Raw genomic sequence first — 397 nt, forward strand, 5'->3', positions numbered from 1 at the left:
GGAGTAAATGACGACTGCTATGTTCATTATTACATCCAACAACAGAACACACAGAAGACCTAGGGGTCATTCTTGTCTACATCTGCTCCAGCGGTGAAACAATGGCGGACTGATGACAGCGATGACAGCTCGGAGCTAAGGTAAGACACCAGTCCAGTCTGTGCTGAAACGCTACTGTCAATCAAACTATCGTGGGAGGGGCCTGTCTGTGTGACGTCACACAGACAGGCATCTGAGATCGGCTCGATTTGAGAAAGGGGAAAACATTTAACCAGATTAAAAAAAAACGCTGGGTGGATTTTTATCATTATAGGGTGGTTGTGTACACACACTGCCAACACACATTTCAGTTCAAACAACTTGTAAAAGTGCATGTAGCATCCTATGACCCCTTTAA

General features: G+C 44.8%; 1 protein-coding gene across 1 annotated transcript in view; it reads right to left on the bottom strand.

The window, feature by feature from the left end:
• The window catches only part of LOC107728123 (nuclear receptor coactivator 7-like), a 25523-nt gene that overhangs the window by 15297 nt on the left and 9829 nt on the right, over positions 1-397 (bottom strand). The window lies entirely within an intron of this gene.

This window comes from Sinocyclocheilus rhinocerous, unplaced genomic scaffold (genome assembly GCF_001515625.1).
Source record: "Sinocyclocheilus rhinocerous isolate Xijiao unplaced genomic scaffold, SAMN03320098_v1.1 scaffold936, whole genome shotgun sequence".
NCBI lineage: Eukaryota > Metazoa > Chordata > Actinopteri > Cypriniformes > Cyprinidae > Sinocyclocheilus > Sinocyclocheilus rhinocerous.